This window comes from Ranitomeya variabilis, chromosome 1, assembly GCF_051348905.1.
Source record: "Ranitomeya variabilis isolate aRanVar5 chromosome 1, aRanVar5.hap1, whole genome shotgun sequence".
In the NCBI taxonomy this organism is placed as follows: Eukaryota; Metazoa; Chordata; class Amphibia; order Anura; family Dendrobatidae; genus Ranitomeya; species Ranitomeya variabilis.
Window position 1 is genome coordinate 770,668,122 of NC_135232.1, and position 12,873 is coordinate 770,680,994.

The 12,873-nt window shown below is 48.0% G+C and overlaps 42 pseudogenes; all 42 read left to right on the forward strand.

Annotated features, from left to right (window-relative positions):
* Positions 1-42: 42 nt before the first annotated feature.
* On the forward strand, positions 43-161 carry LOC143799433 (5S ribosomal RNA; annotated as a pseudogene).
* A 77-nt stretch (positions 162-238) lies between these two features.
* Positions 239-357, forward strand: LOC143794143 (5S ribosomal RNA; annotated as a pseudogene).
* A 259-nt stretch (positions 358-616) lies between these two features.
* On the forward strand, positions 617-735 carry LOC143798480 (5S ribosomal RNA; annotated as a pseudogene).
* A 77-nt stretch (positions 736-812) lies between these two features.
* On the forward strand, positions 813-931 carry LOC143794155 (5S ribosomal RNA; annotated as a pseudogene).
* Positions 932-1,179: 248 nt separating this feature from the next.
* On the forward strand, positions 1,180-1,298 carry LOC143799434 (5S ribosomal RNA; annotated as a pseudogene).
* A 77-nt stretch (positions 1,299-1,375) lies between these two features.
* LOC143794166 (5S ribosomal RNA) lies at positions 1,376-1,494 on the forward strand (annotated as a pseudogene).
* A 257-nt stretch (positions 1,495-1,751) lies between these two features.
* LOC143799435 (5S ribosomal RNA) lies at positions 1,752-1,870 on the forward strand (annotated as a pseudogene).
* Positions 1,871-1,947: 77 nt separating this feature from the next.
* LOC143794178 (5S ribosomal RNA) lies at positions 1,948-2,066 on the forward strand (annotated as a pseudogene).
* A 246-nt stretch (positions 2,067-2,312) lies between these two features.
* On the forward strand, positions 2,313-2,431 carry LOC143799436 (5S ribosomal RNA; annotated as a pseudogene).
* A 77-nt stretch (positions 2,432-2,508) lies between these two features.
* Positions 2,509-2,627, forward strand: LOC143798092 (5S ribosomal RNA; annotated as a pseudogene).
* Positions 2,628-2,874: 247 nt separating this feature from the next.
* On the forward strand, positions 2,875-2,993 carry LOC143799437 (5S ribosomal RNA; annotated as a pseudogene).
* A 77-nt stretch (positions 2,994-3,070) lies between these two features.
* LOC143797962 (5S ribosomal RNA) lies at positions 3,071-3,189 on the forward strand (annotated as a pseudogene).
* A 256-nt stretch (positions 3,190-3,445) lies between these two features.
* LOC143800720 (5S ribosomal RNA) lies at positions 3,446-3,564 on the forward strand (annotated as a pseudogene).
* A 77-nt stretch (positions 3,565-3,641) lies between these two features.
* On the forward strand, positions 3,642-3,760 carry LOC143794190 (5S ribosomal RNA; annotated as a pseudogene).
* A 246-nt stretch (positions 3,761-4,006) lies between these two features.
* On the forward strand, positions 4,007-4,125 carry LOC143798637 (5S ribosomal RNA; annotated as a pseudogene).
* A 77-nt stretch (positions 4,126-4,202) lies between these two features.
* Positions 4,203-4,321, forward strand: LOC143794202 (5S ribosomal RNA; annotated as a pseudogene).
* Positions 4,322-4,769: 448 nt separating this feature from the next.
* Positions 4,770-4,888, forward strand: LOC143794213 (5S ribosomal RNA; annotated as a pseudogene).
* A 440-nt stretch (positions 4,889-5,328) lies between these two features.
* Positions 5,329-5,447, forward strand: LOC143794226 (5S ribosomal RNA; annotated as a pseudogene).
* A 262-nt stretch (positions 5,448-5,709) lies between these two features.
* Positions 5,710-5,828, forward strand: LOC143799438 (5S ribosomal RNA; annotated as a pseudogene).
* Positions 5,829-5,905: 77 nt separating this feature from the next.
* LOC143798728 (5S ribosomal RNA) lies at positions 5,906-6,024 on the forward strand (annotated as a pseudogene).
* Positions 6,025-6,275: 251 nt separating this feature from the next.
* LOC143799439 (5S ribosomal RNA) lies at positions 6,276-6,394 on the forward strand (annotated as a pseudogene).
* Positions 6,395-6,471: 77 nt separating this feature from the next.
* Positions 6,472-6,590, forward strand: LOC143798093 (5S ribosomal RNA; annotated as a pseudogene).
* A 255-nt stretch (positions 6,591-6,845) lies between these two features.
* LOC143799441 (5S ribosomal RNA) lies at positions 6,846-6,964 on the forward strand (annotated as a pseudogene).
* Positions 6,965-7,041: 77 nt separating this feature from the next.
* LOC143797936 (5S ribosomal RNA) lies at positions 7,042-7,160 on the forward strand (annotated as a pseudogene).
* Positions 7,161-7,408: 248 nt separating this feature from the next.
* LOC143798638 (5S ribosomal RNA) lies at positions 7,409-7,527 on the forward strand (annotated as a pseudogene).
* Positions 7,528-7,604: 77 nt separating this feature from the next.
* Positions 7,605-7,723, forward strand: LOC143794238 (5S ribosomal RNA; annotated as a pseudogene).
* Positions 7,724-7,969: 246 nt separating this feature from the next.
* Positions 7,970-8,088, forward strand: LOC143799442 (5S ribosomal RNA; annotated as a pseudogene).
* A 77-nt stretch (positions 8,089-8,165) lies between these two features.
* LOC143794250 (5S ribosomal RNA) lies at positions 8,166-8,284 on the forward strand (annotated as a pseudogene).
* Positions 8,285-8,535: 251 nt separating this feature from the next.
* On the forward strand, positions 8,536-8,654 carry LOC143799443 (5S ribosomal RNA; annotated as a pseudogene).
* Positions 8,655-8,731: 77 nt separating this feature from the next.
* On the forward strand, positions 8,732-8,850 carry LOC143794261 (5S ribosomal RNA; annotated as a pseudogene).
* Positions 8,851-9,096: 246 nt separating this feature from the next.
* LOC143799444 (5S ribosomal RNA) lies at positions 9,097-9,215 on the forward strand (annotated as a pseudogene).
* A 77-nt stretch (positions 9,216-9,292) lies between these two features.
* Positions 9,293-9,411, forward strand: LOC143798094 (5S ribosomal RNA; annotated as a pseudogene).
* A 243-nt stretch (positions 9,412-9,654) lies between these two features.
* On the forward strand, positions 9,655-9,773 carry LOC143799445 (5S ribosomal RNA; annotated as a pseudogene).
* Positions 9,774-9,850: 77 nt separating this feature from the next.
* Positions 9,851-9,969, forward strand: LOC143794272 (5S ribosomal RNA; annotated as a pseudogene).
* Positions 9,970-10,421: 452 nt separating this feature from the next.
* On the forward strand, positions 10,422-10,540 carry LOC143794284 (5S ribosomal RNA; annotated as a pseudogene).
* Positions 10,541-10,985: 445 nt separating this feature from the next.
* On the forward strand, positions 10,986-11,104 carry LOC143794297 (5S ribosomal RNA; annotated as a pseudogene).
* Positions 11,105-11,349: 245 nt separating this feature from the next.
* LOC143799447 (5S ribosomal RNA) lies at positions 11,350-11,468 on the forward strand (annotated as a pseudogene).
* Positions 11,469-11,545: 77 nt separating this feature from the next.
* Positions 11,546-11,664, forward strand: LOC143794308 (5S ribosomal RNA; annotated as a pseudogene).
* Positions 11,665-11,920: 256 nt separating this feature from the next.
* Positions 11,921-12,039, forward strand: LOC143799448 (5S ribosomal RNA; annotated as a pseudogene).
* A 77-nt stretch (positions 12,040-12,116) lies between these two features.
* Positions 12,117-12,235, forward strand: LOC143794320 (5S ribosomal RNA; annotated as a pseudogene).
* Positions 12,236-12,481: 246 nt separating this feature from the next.
* LOC143799449 (5S ribosomal RNA) lies at positions 12,482-12,600 on the forward strand (annotated as a pseudogene).
* Positions 12,601-12,677: 77 nt separating this feature from the next.
* Positions 12,678-12,796, forward strand: LOC143798095 (5S ribosomal RNA; annotated as a pseudogene).
* The last annotated feature ends 77 nt before the right edge of the window (positions 12,797-12,873 follow it).

Consider the following 12,873-nt stretch of genomic DNA (forward strand, 5'->3'; position numbering starts at 1 on the left):
TTTTATATCTCTTGAAAAGACCCGCTGTGGTGCTAGTTGCCCGTCAATGGCCACTCTAAGCTGAATGTGCCTGCCCTCGTCAGATCGCAAACGCTAAGCAGCTTGAGGCTGGGCAAGTACCGGCATGGGAGACTGGCTGGGAATCCCCGGTACCGTTGACTTGCTATTTTTTTTTTCTCAAAGCTTTCCCTTACGATTGTTTTCATCTTGAAAAGACTAGCAGACGCGAAAGCAATCGGTCAATGGCCACACTAAGCTGAATGTGCCTGCCCTCGTCAGATCGCAAATGCTAAGCAGCTTGAGGCTAGGCAAGTACCAGCATGGGAGACTGGCTGGGAATCCCTGGTACCGTTGACTTGGTTTTTTCGTTTTGATCCAAGCTTTCCCTGACGATTGTATTCCTCTTGAAAAGAGCCGCACTGGTTTGAACAATCTGTCATTGGCCACTCTAAGCTGAATGTGCCAGCTCTGGTCAGATCGCAAATGCTAAGCAGCTTGAGGCTGGGCAAGTTTCTTTTTTTTTTTTTTTTTTTTTTTTTTGGGGGGGGGGGTTTATCAAAGCTTTCCCTTACAATTTTATATCTCTTGAAAAGACCCGCTGTGGTGCTAGTTGTCCGTCAATGGCCACTCTAAGCTGAATGTGCCTGCCCTCATCAGATCGCAAACGCTAAGCAGCTTGAGGCTGGGCAAGTACTGGCATGGGAGACTGGCTGGGAATCCCCGGTACCGTTGACTTGCTATTTTGTTTTTCTCAAAGCTTTCCCTTACGATTGTTTTCATCTTGAAAAGACTAGCAGACGCGAAAGCAATCGGTCAATGGCCACACTAAGCTGAATGTGCCTGCCCTCGTCAGATCGCAAATGCTAAGCAGCTTGAGGCTAGGCAAGTACCAGCATGGGAGACTGGCTGGGAATCCCTGGTACCGTTGACTTGGTTTTTTCGTTTTGATCCAAGCTTTCCCTGACGATTGTATTCCTCTTGAAAAGAGCCGCACTGGTGTGAACAATCTGTCATTGGCCACTCTAAGCTGAATGTGCCAGCTCTGGTTAGATCGCAAATGCTAAGCAGCTTGAGGCTGGGCAAGTTTCTTTTTTTTTTTTTTTGGGGGGGGGGGTTTATCAAAGCTTTCCCTTACAATTTTATATCTCTTGAAAAGACCCGCTGTGGTGCTAGTTGTCCGTCAATGGCCACTCTAAGCTGAATGTGCCTGCCCTCGTCAGATCGCAAACGCTAAGCAGCTTGAGGCTGGGCAAGTACCGGCATGGGAGACTGGCTGGGAATCCCCGGTACCGTTGACTTGCTATTTTGTTTTTCTCAAAGCTTTCCCTTACGATTGTTTTCATCTTGAAAAGACTAGCAGACGCGAAAGCAATCGGTCAATGGCCACACTAAGCTGAATGTGCCTGCCCTCGTCAGATCGCAAATGCTAAGCAGCTTGAGGCTAGGCAAGTACCAGCATGGGAGACTGGCTGGGAATCCCTGGTACCGTTGACTTGGTTTTTTCGTTTTGATCCAAGCTTTCCCTGACGATTGTATTCCTCTTGAAAAGAGCCGCACTGGTTTGAACAATCTGTCATTGGCCACTCTAAGCTGAATGTGCCAGCTCTGGTCAGATCGCAAATGCTAAGCAGCTTGAGGCTGGGCAAGTTTCTTTTTTCTTTTTTTTTTTTTTTTTTGGGGGGGGGGTTTATCAAAGCTTTCCCTTACAATTTTATATCTCTTGAAAAGACCCGCTGTGGTGCTAGTTGTCCGTCAATGGCCACTCTAAGCTGAATGTGCCTGCCCTCGTCAGATCGCAAACGCTAAGCAGCTTGAGGCTGGGCAAGTACCGGCATGGGAGACTGGCTGGGAATCCCCGGTACCGTTGACTTGCTATTTTGTTTTTCTCAAAGCTTTCCCTTACGATTGTTTTCATCTTGAAAAGACTAGCAGACGCGAAAGCAATTGGTCAATGGCCACACTAAGCTGAATGTGCCTGCCCTCGTCAGATCGCAAATGCTAAGCAGCTTGAGGCTAGGCAAGTACCAGCATGGGAGACTGGCTGGGAATCCCTGGTACCGTTGACTTGGTTTTTTCGTTTTGATCCAAGCTTTCCCTGACGATTGTATTCCTCTTGAAAAGAGCCGCACTGGTGTGAACAATCTGTCATTGGCCACTCTAAGCTGAATGTGCCAGCTCTGGTTAGATCGCAAATGCTAAGCAGCTTGAGGCTGGGCAAGTTTCTTTTTTTTTTTGGGGGGGGGGGGGTTTATCAAAGCTTTCCCTTACAATTTTATATCTCTTGAAAAGACCCGCTGTGGTGCTAGTTGTCCGTCAATGGCCACTCTAAGCTGAATGTGCCTGCCCTCGTCAGATCGCAAACGCTAAGCAGCTTGAGGCTGGGCAAGTACCGGCATGGGAGACTGGCTGGGAATCCCCGGTACCGTTGACTTGCTATTTTTTTTTTCTCAAAGCTTTCCCTTACGATTGTTTTCATCTTGAAAAGACTAGCAGACGCGAAAGCAATCGGTCAATGGCCACACTAAGCTGAATGTGCCTGCCCTCGTCAGATCGCAAATGCTAAGCAGCTTGGGGCTAGGCAAGTACCAGCATGGGAGACTGGCTGGGAATCCCTGGTACCGTTGACTTGGTTTTTTCGTTTTGATCCAAGCTTTCCCTAACGATTGTATTCCTCTTGAAAAGAGCCGCACTGGTGTGAACAATTTGTCATTGGCCACTCTAAGCTGAATGTGCCAGCTCTGGTCAGATCGCAAATGCTAAGCAGCTTGAGGCTGGGCAAGTTTCTTTTTTTTTTTTGGGGGGGGGGGGGTTTATCAAAGCTTTCCCTTACAATTTTATATCTCTTGAAAAGACCCGCTGTGGTGCTAGTTGTCCGTCAATGGCCACTCTAAGCTGAATGTGCCTGCCCTCGTCAGATCGCAAACGCTAAGCAGCTTGAGGCTGGGCAAGTACCGGCATGGGAGACTGGCTGGGAATCCCCGGTACCGTTGACTTGCTATTTTTTTTTTCTCAAAGCTTTCCCTTACGATTGTTTTCATCTTGAAAAGACTAGCAGACGCGAAAGCAATCGGTCAATGGCCACACTAAGCTGAATGTGCCTGCCCTCGTCAGATCGCAAATGCTAAGCAGCTTGAGGCTAGGCAAGTACCAGCATGGGAGACTGGCTGGGAATCCCTGGTACTGTTGACTTGGTTTTTTCGTTTTGATCCAAGCTTTCCCTGACGATTGTATTCCTCTTGAAAAGAGCCGCACTGGTTTGAACAATCTGTCATTGGCCACTCTAAGCTGAATGTGCCAGCTCTGGTCAGATCGCAAATGCTAAGCAGCTTGAGGCTGGGCAAGTTTCTTTTTTCTTTTTTTTTTTTTTTTTGGGGGGGGGGTTTATCAAAGCTTTCCCTTACAATTTTATATCTCTTGAAAAGACCCGCTGTGGTGCTGGTTGTCCGTCAATGGCCACTCTAAGCTGAATGTACCTGCCCTCGTCAGATCGCAAACGCTAAGCAGCTTGAGGCTGGGCAAGTACCGGCATGGGAGACTGGCTGTGAATCCCCGGTACCGTTGACTTGCTATTTTGTTTTTCTCAAAGCTTTCCCTTACGATTGTTTTCATCTTGAAAAGACTAGCAGACGCGAAAGCAATCGGTCAATGGCCACACTAAGCTGAATGTGCCTGCCCTCGTCAGATCGCAAATGCTAAGCAGCTTGAGGCTAGGCAAGTACCAGCATGGGAGACTGGCTGGGAATCCCTGGTACCGTTGACTTGGTTTTTTCGTTTTGATCCAAGCTTTCCCTGACGATTGTATTCCTCTTGAAAAGAGCCGCACTGGTGTGAACAATCTGTCATTGGCCACTCTAAGCTGAATGTGCCAGCTCTGGTTAGATCGCAAATGCTAAGCAGCTTGAGGCTGGGCAAGTTTCTTTTTTTTTTTTGGGGGGGGGGGGTTTATCAAAGCTTTCCCTTACAATTTTATATCTCTTGAAAAGACCCGCTGTGGTGCTAGTTGTCCGTCAATGGCCACTCTAAGCTGAATGTGCCTGCCCTCGTCAGATCGCAAACGCTAAGCAGCTTGAGGCTGGGCAAGTACCGGCATGGGAGACTGGCTGGGAATCCCTGGTACCGTTGACTTGCTATTTTGTTTTTCTCAAAGCTTTCCCTTACGATTGTTTTCATCTTGAAAAGACTAGCAGACGCGAAAGCAATCGGTCAATGGCCACACTAAGCTGAATGTGCCTGCCCTCGTCAGATCGCAAATGCTAAGCAGCTTGAGGCTAGGCAAGTACCAGCATGGGAGACTGGCTGGGAATCCCTGGTACCGTTGACTTGGTTTTTTCGTTTTGATCCAAGCTTTCCCTGACGATTGTATTCCTCTTGAAAAGAGCCGCACTGGTTTGAACAATCTGTCATTGGCCACTCTAAGCTGAATGTGCCAGCTCTGGTCAGATCGCAAATGCTAAGCAGCTTGAGGCTGGGCAAGTTTCTTTTTTTTTTTTTTTTTTTTGGGGGGGGGGTTTATCAAAGCTTTCCCTTACAATTTTATATCTCTTGAAAAGACCCGCTGTGGTGCTAGTTGTCCGTCAATGGCCACTCTAAGCTGAATGTGCCTGCCCTCGTCAGATCGCAAACGCTAAGCAGCTTGAGGCTGGGCAAGTACCGGCATGGGAGACTGGCTGGGATTTCCTGGTACCATTGACTTGCTATTTTGTTTTTCTCAAAGCTTTCCCTTACGATTGTTTTCATCTTGAAAAGACTAGCAGACGCGAAAGCAATCGGTCAATGGCCACACTAAGCTGAATGTGCCTGCCCTCGTCAGATCGCAAATGCTAAGCAGCTTGAGGCTAGGCAAGTACCAGCATGGGAGACTGGCTGGGAATCCCTGGTACCGTTGACTTGGTTTTTTCGTTTTGATCCAAGCTTTCCCTGACGATTGTATTCCTCTTGAAAAGAGCCGCACTGGTGTGAACAATCTGTCATTGGCCACTCTAAGCTGAATGTGCCAGCTCTGGTTAGATCGCAAATGCTAAGCAGCTTGAGGCTGGGCAAGTTTCTTTTTTTTTTTTGGGGGGGGGGTTTATCAAAGCTTTCCCTTACAATTTTATATCTCTTGAAAAGACCCGCTGTGGTGCTAGTTGTCCGTCAATGGCCACTCTAAGCTGAATGTGCCTGCCCTCGTGAGATCGCAAACGCTAAGCAGCTTGAGGCTGGGCAAGTACCGGCATGGGAGACTGGCTGGGAATCCCCGGTACCGTTGACTTGCTATTTTTTTTTTCTCAAAGCTTTCCCTTACGATTGTTTTCATCTTGAAAAGACTAGCAGACGCGAAAGCAATCGGTCAATGGCCACACTAAGCTGAATGTGCCTGCCCTCGTCAGATCGCAAATGCTAAGCAGCTTGAGGCTAGGCAAGTACCAGCATGGGAGACTGGCTGGGAATCCCTGGTACCGTTGACTTGGTTTTTTCGTTTTGATCCAAGCTTTCCCTGACGATTGTATTCCTCTTGAAAAGAGCCGCACTGGTTTGAACAATCTGTCATTGGCCACTCTAAGCTGAATGTGCCAGCTCTGGTCAGATCGCAAATGCTAAGCAGCTTGAGGCTGGGCAAGTTTCTTTTTTTTTTTTTTTTTTTTTTTTTTTTTGGGGGGGGGGGTTTATCAAAGCTTTCCCTTACAATTTTATATCTCTTGAAAAGACCCGCTGTGGTGCTAGTTGTCCGTCAATGGCCACTCTAAGCTGAATGTGCCTGCCCTCGTCAGATCGCAAACGCTAAGCAGCTTGAGGCTGGGCAAGTACCGGCATGGGAGACTGGCTGGGAATCCCCGGTACCGTTGACTTACTATTTTGTTTTTCTCAAAGCTTTCCCTTACGATTGTTTTCATCTTGAAAAGACTAGCAGACGCGAAAGCAATCAGTCAATGGCCACACTAAGCTGAATGTGCCTGCCCTCGTCAGATCGCAAATGCTAAGCAGCTTGAGGCTAGGCAAGTACCAGCATGGGAGACTGGCTGGGAATCCCTGGAACCGTTGACTTGGTTTTTTCGTTTTGATCCAAGCTTTCCCTGACGATTGTATTCCTCTTGAAAAGAGCCGCACTGGTGTGAACAATCTGTCATTGGCCACTCTAAGCTGAATGTGCCAGCTCTGGTTAGATCGCAAATGCTAAGCAGCTTGAGGCTGGGCAAGTTTCTTTTTTTTTTTTTTGGGGGGGGGGGGGGGTTTATCAAAGCTTTCCCTTACAATTTTATATCTCTTGAAAAGACCCGCTGTGGTGCTAGTTGTCCGTCAATGGCCACTCTAAGCTGAATGTGCCTGCCCTCGTCAGATCGCAAACGCTAAGCAGCTTGAGGCTGGGCAAGTACCGGCATGGGAGACTGGCTGGGAATCCCCGGTACCGTTGACTTGCTATTTTGTTTTTCTCAAAGCTTTCCCTTACGATTGTTTTCATCTTGAAAAGACTAGCAGACGCGAAAGCAATCGGTCAATGGCCACACTAAGCTGAATGTGCCTGCCCTCGTCAGATCGCAAATGCTAAGCAGCTTGGGGCTAGGCAAGTACCAGCATGGGAGACTGGCTGGGAATCCCTGGTACCGTTGACTTGGTTTTTTCGTTTTAATCCAAGCTTTCCCTAACGATTGTATTCCTCTTGAAAAGAGCCGCACTGGTGTGAACAATCTGTCATTGGCCACTCTAAGCTGAATGTGCCAGCTCTGGTCAGATCGCAAATGCTAAGCAGCTTGAGGCTGGGCAAGTTTCTTTTTTTTTTTTTTTTTTTTTTTTGGGGGGGGGTTTATCAAAGCTTTCCCTTACAATTTTATATCTCTTGAAAAGACCCGCTGTGGTGCTAGTTGTCCGTCAATGGCCACTCTAAGCTGAATGTGCCTGCCCTCGTCAGATCGCAAACGCTAAGCAGCTTGAGGCTGGGCAAGTACCGGCATGGGAGACTGGCTGGGAATCCCCGGTACCGTTGACTTGCTATTTTGTTTTTCTCAAAGCTTTCCCTTACGATTGTTTTCATCTTGAAAAGACTAGCAGACGCGAAAGCAATCGGTCAATGGCCACACTAAGCTGAATGTTCCTGCCCTCGTCAGATCGCAAATGCTAAGCAGCTTGAGGCTAGGCAAGTACCAGCATGGGAGACTGGCTGGGAATCCCTGGTACCGTTGACTTGGTTTTTTCGTTTTGATCCAAGCTTTCCCTGACGATTGTATTCCTCTTGAAAAGAGCCGCACTGGTGTGAACAATCTGTCATTGGCCACTCTAAGCTGAATGTGCCAGCTCTGGTTAGATCGCAAATGCTAAGCAGCTTGAGGCTGGGCAAGTTTCTTTTTTTTTTTTTTTGGGGGGGGGGGTTTATCAAAGCTTTCCCTTACAATTTTATATCTCTTGAAAAGACCCGCTGTGGTGCTAGTTGTCCGTCAATGGCCACTCTAAGCTGAATGTGCCTGCCCTCGTCAGATCGCAAACGCTAAGCAGCTTGAGGCTGGGCAAGTACCGGCATGGGAGACTGGCTGGGAATCCCTGGTACCGTTGACTTGCTATTTTGTTTTTCTCAAAGCTTTCCCTTACGATTGTTTTCATCTTGAAAAGACTAGCAGACGCGAAAGCAATCGGTCAATGGCCACACTAAGCTGAATGTGCCTGCCCTCGTCAGATCGCAAATGCTAAGCAGCTTGAGGCTAGGCAAGTACCAGCATGGGAGACTGGCTGGGAATCCCTGGTACCGTTGACTTGGTTTTTTCGTTTTGATCCAAGCTTTCCCTGACGATTGTATTCCTCTTGAAAAGAGCCGCACTGGTGTGAACAATCTGTCATTGGCCACTCTAAGCTGAATGTGCCAGCTCTGGTTAGATCGCAAATGCTAAGCAGCTTGAGGCTGGGCAAGTTTCTTTTTTTTTTTTTGGGGGGGGGGGTTTATCAAAGCTTTCCCTTACAATTTTATATCTCTTGAAAAGACCCGCTGTGGTGCTAGTTGTCCGTCAATGGCCACTCTAAGCTGAATGTGCCTGCCCTCGTCAGATCGCAAACGCTAAGCAGCTTGAGGCTGGGCAAGTACCGGCATGGGAGACTGGCTGGGAATCCCCGGTACCGTTGACTTGCTATTTTTTTTTTCTCAAAGCTTTCCCTTACGATTGTTTTCATCTTGAAAAGACTAGCAGACGCGAAAGCAATCGGTCAATGGCCACACTAAGCTGAATGTGCCTGCCCTCGTCAGATCGCAAATGCTAAGCAGCTTGAGGCTAGGCAAGTACCAGCATGGGAGACTGGCTGGGAATCCCTGGTACCGTTGACTTGGTTTTTTCGTTTTGATCCAAGCTTTCCCTGACGATTGTATTCCTCTTGAAAAGAGCCGCACTGGTTTGAACAATCTGTCATTGGCCACTCTAAGCTGAATGTGCCAGCTCTGGTCAGATCGCAAATGCTAAGCAGCTTGAGGCTGGGCAAGTTTTTTTTTTTTTTTTTTTTTTGGGGGGGGGGGTTTATCAAAGCTTTCCCTTACAATTTTATATCTCTTGAAAAGACCCGCTGTGGTGCTAGTTGTCCGTCAATGGCCACTCTAAGCTGAATGTGCCTGCCCTCGTCAGATCGCAAACGCTAAGCAGCTTGAGGCTGGGCAAGTACCGGCATGGGAGACTGGCTGGGAATCCCCGGTACCGTTGACTTGCTATTTTGTTTTTCTCAAAGCTTTCCCTTACGATTGTTTTCATCTTGAAAAGACTAGCAGACGCGAAAGCAATCGGTCAATGGCCACACTAAGCTGAATGTGCCTGCCCTCGTCAGATCGCAAATGCTAAGCAGCTTGAGGCTAGGCAAGTACCAGCATGGGAGACTGGCTGGGAATCCCTGGTACCGTTGACTTGGTTTTTTCGTTTTGATCCAAGCTTTCCCTGACGATTGTATTCCTCTTGAAAAGAGCCGCACTGGTGTGAACAATCTGTCATTGGCCACTCTAAGCTGAATGTGCCAGCTCTGGTTAGATCGCAAATGCTAAGCAGCTTGAGGCTGGGCAAGTTTCTTTTTTTTTTTTGGGGGGGGGGGGTTTATCAAAGCTTTCCCTTACAATTTTATATCTCTTGAAAAGACCCGCTGTGGTGCTAGTTGTCCGTCAATGGCCACTCTAAGCTGAATGTGCCTGCCCTCGTCAGATCGCAAACGCTAAGCAGCTTGAGGCTGGGCAAGTACCGGCATGGGAGACTGGCTGGGAATCCCCGGTACCGTTGACTTGCTATTTTGTTTTTCTCAAAGCTTTCCCTTACGATTGTTTTCATCTTGAAAAGACTAGCAGACGCGAAAGCAATCGGTCAATGGCCACACTAAGCTGAATGTGCCTGCCCTCGTCAGATCGCAAATGCTAAGCAGCTTGGGGCTAGGCAAGTACCAGCATGGGAGACTGGCTGGGAATCCCTGGTACCGTTGACTTGGTTTTTTCGTTTTGATCCAAGCTTTCCCTAACGATTGTATTCCTCTTGAAAAGAGCCGCACTGGTGTGAACAATTTGTCATTGGCCACTCTAAGCTGAATGTGCCAGCTCTGGTCAGATCGCAAATGCTAAGCAGCTTGAGGCTGGGCAAGTTTCTTTTTTTTTTTTGGGGGGGGGTTTATCAAAGCTTTCCCTTACAATTTTATATCTCTTGAAAAGACCCGCTGTGGTGCTAGTTGTCCGTCAATGGCCACTCTAAGCTGAATGTGCCTGCCCTCGTCAGATCGCAAACGCTAAGCAGCTTGAGGCTGGGCAAGTACCGGCATGGGAGACTGGCTGGGAATCCCCGGTACCGTTGACTTGCTATTTTTTTTTTCTCAAAGCTTTCCCTTACGATTGTTTTCATCTTGAAAAGACTAGCAGACGCGAAAGCAATCGGTCAATGGCCACACTAAGCTGAATGTGCCTGCCCTCGTCAGATCGCAAATGCTAAGCAGCTTGAGGCTAGGCAAGTACCAGCATGGGAGACTGGCTGGGAATCCCTGGTACCGTTGACTTGGTTTTTTCGTTTTGATCCAAGCTTTCCCTGACGATTGTATTCCTCTTGAAAAGAGCCGCACTGGTTTGAACAATCTGTCATTGGCCACTCTAAGCTGAATGTGCCAGCTCTGGTCAGATCGCAAATGCTAAGCAGCTTGAGGCTGGGCAAGTTTCTTTTTTCTTTTTTTTTTTTTTTTTTGGGGGGGGGTTTATCAAAGCTTTCCCTTACAATTTTATATCTCTTGAAAAGACCCGCTGTGGTGCTAGTTGTCCGTCAATGGCCACTCTAAGCTGAATGTGCCTACCCTCGTCAGATCGCAAACGCTAAGCAGCTTGAGGCTGGGCAAGTACCGGCATGGGAGACTGGCTGGGAATCCCCGGTACCGTTGACTTGCTATTTTGTTTTTCTCAAAGCTTTCCCTTACGATTGTTTTCATCTTGAAAAGACTAGCAGACACGAAAGCAATCGGTCAATGGCCACACTAAGCTGAATGTGCCTGCCCTCGTCAGATCGCAAATGCTAAGCAGCTTGAGGCTAGGCAAGTACCAGCATGGGAGACTGGCTGGGAATCCCTGGTACCGTTGACTTGTTTTTTTCGTTTTGATCCAAGCTTTCCCTGACGATTGTATTCCTCTTGAAAAGAGCCGCACTGGTGTGAACAATCTGTCATTGGCCACTCTAAGCTGAATGTGCCAGCTCTGGTTAGATCGCAAATGCTAAGCAGCTTGAGGCTGGGCAAGTTTCTTTTTTTCTTTTTTTTTTGGGGGGGGGTTTATCAAAGCTTTCCCTTACAATTTTATATCTCTTGAAAAGACCCGCTGTGGTGCTAGTTGTCCGTCAATGGCCACTCTAAGCTGAATGTGCCTGCCCTCGTCAGATCGCAAACGCTAAGCAGCTTGAGGCTGGGCAAGTACCGGCATGGGAGTCTGGCTGGGAATCCCCGGTACCGTTGACTTGCTATTTTGTTTTTCTCAAAGCTTTCCCTTACGATTGTTTTCATCTTGAAAAGACTAGCAGACGCGAAAGCAATCGGTCAATGGCCACACTAAGCTGAATGTGCCTGCCCTCGTCAGATCGCAAATGCTAAGCAGCTTGAGGCTAGGCAAGTACCAGCATGGGAGACTGGCTGGGAATCCCTGGTACCGTTGACTTGGTTTTTTCGTTTTGATCCAAGCTTTCCCTGACGATTGTATTCCTCTTGAAAAGAGCCGCACTGGTGTGAACAATCTGTCATTGGCCACTCTAAGCTGAATGTGCCAGCTCTGGTTAGATCGCAAATGCTAAGCAGCTTGAGGCTGGGCAAGTTTCTTTTTTTTTTTTGGGGGGGGGGGTTTATCAAAGCTTTCCCTTACAATTTTATATCTCTTGAAAAGACCCGCTGTGGTGCTAGTTGTCCGTCAATGGCCACTCTAAGCTGAATGTGCCTGCCCTCGTCAGATCGCAAACGCTAAGCAGCTTGAGGCTGGGCAAGTACCGGCATGGGAGACTGGCTGGGAATCCCCGGTACCGTTGACTTGCTATTTTTTTTTTCTCAAAGCTTTCCCTTACGATTGTTTTCATCTTGAAAAGACTAGCAGACGCGAAAGCAATCGGTCAATGGCCACACTAAGCTGAATGTGCCTGCCCTCGTCAGATCGCAAATGCTAAGCAGCTTGAGGCTAGGCAAGTACCAGCATGGGAGACTGGCTGGGAATCCCTGGTACCGTTGACTTGGTTTTTTCGTTTTGATCCAAGCTTTCCCTGACGATTGTATTCCTCTTGAAAAGAGCCGCACTGGTTTGAACAATCTGTCATTGGCCACTCTAAGCTGAATGTGCCAGCTCTGGTCAGATCGCAAATGCTAAGCAGCTTGAGGCTGGGCAAGTTTCTTTTTTTTTTTTTTTTTTTTTTTGGGGGGGGGGGTTTATCAAAGCTTTCCCTTACAATTTTATATCTCTTGAAAAGACCCGCTGTGGTGCTAGTTGTCCGTCAATGGCCACTCTAAGCTGAATGTGCCTGCCCTCGTCAGATCGCAAACGCTAAGCAGCTTGAGGCTGGGCAAGTACCGGCATGGGAGACTGGCTGGGAATCCCCGGTACCGTTGACTTGCTATTTTTTTTTTCTCAAAGCTTTCCCTTACGATTGTTTTCATCTTGAAAAGACTAGCAGACGCGAAAGCAATCGGTCAATGGCCACACTAAGCTGAATGTGCCTGCCCTCGTCAGATCGCAAATGCTAAGCAGCTTGAGGCTAGGCAAGTACCAGCATGGGAGACTGGCTGGGAATCCCTGGTACCGTTGACTTGGTTTTTTCGTTTTGATCCAAGCTTTCCCTGACGATTGTATTCCTCTTGAAAAGAGCCGCACTGGTGTGAACAATTTGTCATTGGCCACTCTAAGCTGAATGTGCCAGCTCTGGTCAGATCGCAAATGCTAAGCAGCTTGAGGCTGGGCAAGTTTCTTTTTTTTTTTTTTGGGGGGGGGGTTTATCAAAGCTTTCCCTTACAATTTTATATCTCTTGAAAAGACCCGCTGTGGTGCTAGTTGTCCGTCAATGGCCACTCTAAGCTGAATGTGCCTGCCCTCGTCAGATCGCAAACGCTAAGCAGCTTGAGGCTGGGCAAGTACCGGCATGGGAGACTGGCTGGGAATCCCCGGTACCGTTGACTTGCTATTTTGTTTTTCTCAAAGCTTTCCCTTACGATTGTTTTCATCTTGAAAAGACTAGCAGACGCGAAAGCAATCGGTCAATGGCCACACTAAGCTGAATGTGCCTGCCCTCGTCAGATCGCAAATGCTAAGCAGCTTGGGGCTAGGCAAGTACCAGCATGGGAGACTGGCTGGGAATCCCTGGTACCGTTGACTTGGTTTTTTCGTTTTGATCCAAGCTTTCCCTAACGATTGTATTCCGCTTGAAAAGAGCCGCACTGGTGTGAACAATT